Below are 7,043 nucleotides of genomic sequence, written 5' to 3'. Positions count from 1 at the left end.
TGATATCATTGAATTTTGCCACTGAGAAAATGTCATGGTTCTTGGGCTAATGATGTCTCAATGAAATGTAAGGATTAGAAATACTTTGTTTCTAAAGATCTTCTGTTCTTTAGCTGATGCCTGCGTTTCTGTTCCTTGTCCTTCCCTGGTACATTCACCAACCAAAGTTGCAATGGCAGGAGCCTTTCTGGCTTCTCTTAGGGCCACCTGTACCTCCCTGCAGTCCAGATGGCTGACTTCCCTACTTCCTCCTTCATTACCTCTCATTAGAGAAGCAATTGGATCACAGGTTTGGACTGACCAATGAATAAAGGGCAAGGGGCCACTTCGAGGTATTTTTAGTCTTAAAGAAACTATAAAACCAACCCAGACACAGCAATGGGAGGACTCCAGGCTCAAGGGCAGTAGGCCCAGAGGACAGCTTGGCGTGAGTGCATCAACTTCAGAGTTGTGCTTCTTGGCTGTTCTTCAGAGTGAGCAGTTGTTCCCTCAATGACTTTGCAGAAGTGGCAAGATGAGGTTGGTGGGGAAAGACAAGTGGCATGGGTTTGTAAGACCCTTGCCGTCAACTGACCCACCCACCCTGCTAGGTTCCTGCTGCCATGACCACATCCTTCTAGTTAAAAGTAATACTTTTCTTCATATTTTATGGCAGATAGTTGGGATTTTTACTTTGCCATTTCAAATACACAGAAAGGAAACAATAACCCCGGGGTGAGGAGCGGGCAGAATAATTCAAGATATTAAAGTCAGAACTGGGTCACTGGGCAGGAATTAGAAGAGGGAGCTTGTGCTGTACAGACCTCTAGGAACTACCAGCAAATACAGTGCTTACTTGCACTGTGACTTTGAGCCAGGTGCTTAACCTCTCTGACCTTGAGATTCCTTATCTGTAGAATGGGCATCCTTCCCATGATGCAGAGTTGTTATAAATATTAGAGAAAATATGTCCAACATACCTGGCTATTAGTGCCCAGAGTGACCTTAATATGGAAATAGCATCTGGTCAGAACGAAGGGTCCCACCCTCCATGTGCCCTGAACACATAGTGTAACTACAACCATGCACTATCCCAGCATATTTTAATGGCATGCCGTCTTTCTCACTGGTGTGTAAACTGTGAGGAGAGACTGAGTCAGATTCATCTCTGTGTCCTCAGGGTGTGGCTGGTACCTGGCACCATGACAAGCTCAGAGTGGATACTTTTGTATTTTGAAATTGTAAATTAGTATTTGGATGATGAAAGCACCTCACTGTTTTTCTCTTTCCTCTACGTTTGCCTCTTTTGTTTCTTAAATGCAAAGGAATTTAAACCAAATAGGCTTTTTGTGATCAGATTGTGCTAGGCTGTGTTTCAGTAACAGCCCACTCTGAAATTTCAGTGACTTAACTTAACAAAAGTTTATTTCTGACTCATGCAAAGTCCCCTGTGGTTATGGGCAACTCTCCAGGACAGCTGTTCTCCATACAGTGGCTCAGAAACCCCAGGCGCCTTTGATTTGGTGGCTCCATCATCTCAGTACAAGGCAAAGCAAGAGCCCACGGAGAGCTGTACCCTCCAGGCTGTGCTTCAGTCCAGAAGTGCTACCTGTCACTTCCCTGCCGAGCCCCTTGGCCAGACATAGTCATGTGGCCACATCTAACTGCGAGATAGCCGGGAAGAGTAGTTTTCAGTGTGCCCAGGACGGAGAGGTGAGCTGGATCCTAAGGTGTCCTAATCATGCGCAGTGTAAGGGCTCAAGCTAAAATGCAAAACAGTCCAAAGCAAAAGCGGAAAAATTACCCGCATTTGTTGTTCCTTTTATGAAACGTACATTTATTTATTTATCCAATGAGTATTTGTTGAAAACCTCTAAGGTACCAAGCATTGCTCTAAGTACTGGGGCATAGTGGTGAATAAAAAAAGGTCCCTGACATCATGACCTTATGTTCTGTTGGGGAGAGACAAACAATAAATAGGTATATAAACTCTCAGATGGTTATATGTACTATGAAGGAAAATAATAAAATAGGGTAAAAGATAGAAAAGGAGAGAGGAAGTTACTATTTTGGATGTGGTAGTAGAGGAAGTCCTTGCTGATAAGAGACTTGATGAAGTAAGAGATGACATGCCAGTACATGAGGTGGAGGAGAGGAGGAATACAGTCAAAGGGAAGACTCAGTGCAATGATTAGTTCAATCATTTAGTTCATTAATTCATCAAACATTTATTGAGCTCTTACCACTGTGACAGACATTCTCTAATAGAGTTGGTGATACAAATGTGAATAAAACCCAGATGACAGCTTCCAGAAGTCCACAGTTCAGTAAGGGAGATAGATGTGCAAGCAAATATGTACCCTAAGAAGTAAGGAGTCAGATGGGACACAAAAGAAAGAGTGAAGTTTCCGTTTGGTTAGAGAGGGTCAATGAAGATGTTATACAAGAGGTGACTTAATAGTCTAAAGTAGAAATTAAGAAAGTCAGCGATTAAGATAAAAATGTTGTATGTATTATCTATTGCTTTATAACACAATACCCCCAAATTGTGGCATAATCCATATTTTTTTATTTCTCATGATTCTGTGGATTGGCTGGGCTCTGCTAGACAGTTCTTCTGGCACATCTGGCATTAACCAGGTCACTTGTGTGGATACATTCAGCTAGGAATCTGGAAGGGCTGAATATCCAAGATGGCTTTATTCCCATGTCTGGTATAAACATGGGGGTGGCTGGAACATCTGGGGGATGACTGGGCCTCTCTCCCTCCTGGCGTGAGATCTCTCCTCTAGTCTAACTTGAACTTCTTTACATGGTAGCTGGATCCCAAGAGAATGCACAAAGGCTGCAAGGTCTTTTAAGAACTGGAAGTTGGCCAGGTGAGGTGGGGTGGCTCACGCCTATAAGCCCAGCACTTAGGCAGGCTGAGGCAGATGGATCACCTGAGGTCGGGAGTTTCAGACCAGCCTAACCAACATGGAGAAACCCCATCTCTACTAAAAATACAAAATTAGCTGGGCGTGGTGGCACATACCTGTAATCCCAGCTACTCGGGAGGCTGAGACAGGAGAATCACCTGAACCCAGAGATTGAAGTTGTGGTGAACCGAGATCACACCATTGCACTCCAGCCTGGGCAACAAGAGTGAAACTCCAGTGAGATACCATCTCACCCCAGTTAGAATGACAATCATTAAAAAGTCAGGAAACGACAGGTGCTGCAGAGGCTGTGGAGAAATAGGAACAGTTTTACACTGTTGGTGGGACTGAAAAATAGTTCAACCATTGTGGAAAACAGTGTGGCAATTCCTCAAGGATCTAGAACTAGAAATACCATTTGACCCAATCATCCCTTTACTGGGTATATATCCAAAGGATCATAAGTCATGCTGCTATAAAGACACATGCACATGTATGTTTATTGCAGCACTATTCACAATAGCAAAGATTTGGAATCAACCCAAATGTCCATCAATGACAGACTGGATTAAGAAAATGTGGCACATATACACCATGGAATACTACACAGCCATAATATAAGGATGAGTTCATGTCCTTTGTAGGGACATGGATGCAGCTAGAAACCATCATTCTCAGCAAACTAATCACAAGAACCAGAATAACAAACACTGATGTTCTCACTCATAGGTGGGAATTGAACAATGAGATCACTTGGACACAGGAAGAGGAACATCACACACTGGGGGCCTATTGTCGGGGAATGGGGAGGGATAGCATTAGGAGATATACCCTAATGTAAATGGATGAGTTAATGGGTCAGCACACCAACATGGCACATGTATAACAATAATGTAACAAATCTGCACGTTGTGCACATGTACCCTAGAACATAAAGAGAATAAAAAAAAATAAATACATAAATAAAAAAGATTAAAAGTAGCACAAAAAAAATAAATAATATGCTATAAAAAAAAAAGAGTGAAACTCCATCTTAAAAAAAAAAAGAAAAAAAGAACTGGAAGTCACAGGATTATTTCCACTGCATTTTATTGGTCAAAGCCAATCAAAAAGGCAGCCCAAGGCTGGGAGCAGTGGCTCATGCCTGTAATCCTAGCACTTTGGGAGGCTGAGGTGGGAGGATCACTTGAGCCCAGGAATCTGAGACCAGCCTGGGCAAGATGACGAGACCCTGTCTCTACAAAAAACAAAACAAAACAAAACAGAAAAACGGAGCACTGTGGTGTGCATCTGTAGTCCTAGCTACTTGGGAGGCTGAGGCAGGAGGATCCTGTAAGCCCAGGAGTTTGAGGTTGCAGTGAGATTCAAGAGGAGGGGAAACAGACTGAACCTGCAAGTCTGTCCTGGCTGGGAGGAATTTTTGGAGGCCATGTTTTCAGATGATCTATTAATGCCCTGAACATTAACAGTACAGTAAAGCAGGTGTGTCTGTATGCTTCCATGCTACCTTCTCCCCACCATATGTGCCTATGCAGAAATCACTAACTGATTTCAGCACAGTTACCTGCTGAGCCTAGGCTCTTTCTCAAGTCAGTACCTCAGGTAGACTGGCCAGAGTTGGGGCAAGAGATGAAACTCATTTGCCATCCCAACCAGAAAGGAATATAGAAACCACCAAAATTGTATCTCTGGTATGATTATACTGACTATAGCTCTTGGGTCTGCAAATGAAGAAGGATGGGGACAAGCAATTAGATTGTGAGTCATGCTTTTTGTCATATTTTTGTAATAAGTAGGCAGTTTTAGATGCCCAGGGGATGTAAACATTAAAAAAATTATATTATAGGGCAAAGATATAAAAAAGAGAAAAAAGCTCTCAACAAAGGGATTGAGTGGAACAAGCATGGCTGGCCCACAGAGAAAGGAATTTGGAGGGACCTAGAAAGGGGAGCAGGTGACACAGGCTTGTCAAGGGGTTCTGGAGTGAGCAACTTTGGTCTGAACAGGAAACTGTGCTTGGTTTCCGGCCAGAATGAGCTTGGCACTCCCAAGCTCTGAGGTTTGGGTAACTAGTCTAGTTGGGCTTAGAGATATAACGGGTTGGAAAGTCAGGGCAGCTTTATGTGTCCAACTGTGCTAGTTGAATTCTACAGCAAGGTTCAGTGCCTGCATTTGACCTGTTTCCATGGGGTTGGAATCCCCAGATGTGTCATAATGTGTTAAAATCAGTTTTGTGCTCTAAACTGCTGAGAGTATTGTATTTCAGGCACCTCACCATAAAAGAAGGTTACAGAAATTAGGGCTGCACCTGTAAGGACACAGGGAACATAGAAGAAGTCTATGTTATTGCTTTTGGTGGTGGCGGCAGCTGAATTAACTAAGCTTCAAAGCAAGGGGCAAGGCGTCTTCTGAGAGATTGGATATATGGCATCTCCTGAGCCTTAAAATCATAGATTATTTTAGCCCTACCTCTTCAGCAAAGCAAAATCCTCATGTAGAGGGACTGTGTGTGATATAAGGCAAAATGTCTTTCCCTTTCCCCTAGTCAGGGGTGATGTGGTGGGAAGTATGTTGGATTTGGACTCAGGAGGGGGATTACCTAAACAGCAACTGTAGTGCATAGTGGGTTTTGGTGTCATCTAGACCTGGACTTGAAGCCAGGTCTGCCATTTCCCAGCTGGATAACTGGCATTTAGTTAGCATGTTTGTAAAGTGATGGTAATGATACCTACTTTTCAGAGTTGTTGTGAAGATAAATATCTTCAAAGTACTAGTGATAAAGGAATAGTATTTGCAGAACTCTTGTCGTCTGGTACCGTCTCTCATCATTTTATTAGTGCTTATCAGCCTGCAGGCCTTCAGATGAATGACTTTCTTTTTTAGCTAAAGCATTTGTATTCAGCTGCAACTTAGAGGGAGCTAATCCAGTTGCCAAATGGTCCCAGAAGTAGTGGTCCAGATCCTCTCCCTAACAAGCAGAGGAAGATGCTTTTGTGTCGTGGCTTCAAATCAGACTATTTGTGAGGCCACGTCACTGTAGGTTCTGGAATTCAGGGAAAAACTTTTCCCCAGATAAAATAGAAAATTGCATTTCCTGACATCTCAGCAACCATCTGGGTTTCTTTCTACATCAAGTATCATATTTTGGCTACTGTACCCTGTTAAAACATTTACCATAAACTCTCCCTCAGGATATTTCAAGGACCTCCCCCCCGCCATAAAACTTCCTAACCAGAAAAACCCCTTTGGAATACAAGGGATGGTCATGGATTAGGAGCGGGATCAAAACACTTCAATTCATCACATAGCAAATCTTCTCTGGTGAGGCCTTCACAAGGATATTTTATGGAGATATTCCTTCTTTTGTTTATTATCAATGTAATGTTGCTTAACTCCAAAATATTTCTCTATTGCCATGTGCTACAGTGTTTGTCTGATTCCTATCTGGGTGAGGCTCAAGGATTAGTTCAGATTCCCTCCTAAACATTCTAGAAATGCTCCCTGTGTTTCTGGTTTCAGGGTATTTGCCACTAAGTTTCAGTCTTGCAGCTACTCATGTGTTCTGGTGGCAGAGAGAAGCTGGAGGGTTATCACATTCAAGCATGTACTAAGAATCTAATACAAGCCAGGTACTGTGCTAGACAGTGGAGTGAGGAAAGCCATGAGACAGGCTCAGCCCTGGGGTGTTCACAATCTGACCAAGGGCCTTTCCTGTTCTCAGAAAGCGTGGGTAGCCTATGTGTAGTGTACCTTATTGGTTTAACTGACCATCTTTGAGGTGGAATGAATTATTCCACAACAACCCAGAACTTTGGCACTTTGGCCTCATCTGCCATATTTAGTTAAGATAATGCTAGATGTCGCAATACACCCCCTAAATGTAGAATGAATCAACAGAGTAGAAGTTCATTTCTTGCTCACATTAAGCCCAAATGCATGTTTCCAATTGCCAAGCTGCTGTTCTCCAAGCAGGGATGCAGGGACCCAGCGACCAAAGGAGCCCTTGTTTTTCCCAGTTGCTGGGGAAAGTGGTTAAAGAAGGTGCCTCACTTCTGAAACACTCCAGCCCAGAAGCAACAGGCATCACTTCTGCTCACCTTCCACTTGTGAGAACAAGTTACATGGGCACACCAAGGTGCAAGGGGA

This window comes from Rhinopithecus bieti, unplaced genomic scaffold (genome assembly GCF_001698545.2).
Source record: "Rhinopithecus bieti isolate Rb0 unplaced genomic scaffold, ASM169854v2 scaffold_6380, whole genome shotgun sequence".
In the NCBI taxonomy this organism is placed as follows: domain Eukaryota; kingdom Metazoa; phylum Chordata; class Mammalia; order Primates; family Cercopithecidae; genus Rhinopithecus; species Rhinopithecus bieti.
The sequence above is the reverse complement of the archived record's forward strand: the minus strand, read 5'-3'. Positions refer to the sequence as shown.